General features: G+C 64.5%; 1 protein-coding gene across 2 annotated transcripts in view; it reads left to right on the plus strand.

Annotated features, from left to right (window-relative positions):
• Positions 1–598: 598 nt before the first annotated feature.
• TSSC4 (tumor suppressing subtransferable candidate 4) overlaps positions 599–740 on the plus strand; it is a 5,515-nt gene continuing 5,373 nt past the window's right edge. For both annotated transcript variants that reach the window (XM_024209156.3, XM_024209163.3), the window contains exon 1: positions 599–716. The gene's annotated coding sequence lies outside the window, so the exon portion shown is untranslated. The remainder of the gene's footprint in view (positions 717–740) is intronic.

Consider the following 740-nt stretch of genomic DNA (forward strand, 5'->3'; position numbering starts at 1 on the left):
TATGGATGAAAAGTGCTCTGTATGTGCTAAATAGGATGGAGGTTCAGATAGCAGACTGATGGGTGTAGGCGTAAGAGCAGACAAGAAGGGGGCTCACCCTCAGGCTGGGCCTCTGGTTGCTACTGTAATAGAGGTGATAAGTGACTACAGTGGTTGGGCACGTTGCACTTTGCCCTGTAGCTGTGCACGTCACGCTGGCTGCAGGAGCACTGTGGGGAGCAGCAATGGGCACGTTGCATTCACCATACACCGACTGGTTCGTAGGGCCCTGTAACATGGGCGGTGCAGTACCAGTGCCGGCCAGCAGAGGGCAGTGTTTAAGTTGGCTCCTGCTCTCCTAGGCCTGGGCGTGGAGCTTTGTGCCCTGATCAGCCCCAGCCTGTCACTAACCCTGCCCCCTCCCGCCGCTCCGGCCTGGCCTATCAAGCTGGCCCGAGCCCAGCGCCCTGGGGACTACAACTCCCAGGGGGCAAAGCGGGTGGGTGTTTCTCCCCCCTCCCGCTTTGCCTCATGGGAATAGCAGCTCGGGGGGCTGGGAGCTGTCGCTCAGTAGTGGCTCAGCGGGCGGTGGGGACTCGGCTTCCCAGCGTGCTCCGCATGGGCCGCCGCGGCTGACGGCGCCCTTCCTGTGCGCGCGCCGCGCTGCGGGGAGCGGCCGGATATACCCGCCTGGGCCGCGCGCTGCGAGGAGGAGCGGTTGGGCCGCGCTCCGTGAGGTACGGGCCGCGCGTGTTCCCGCC

The sequence above is a fragment of the Terrapene carolina genome, unplaced genomic scaffold (assembly GCF_002925995.2).
Source record: "Terrapene carolina triunguis isolate 2854851 unplaced genomic scaffold, T_m_triunguis-2.0 Scaffold171, whole genome shotgun sequence".
NCBI lineage: Eukaryota > Metazoa > Chordata > Testudines > Emydidae > Terrapene > Terrapene triunguis.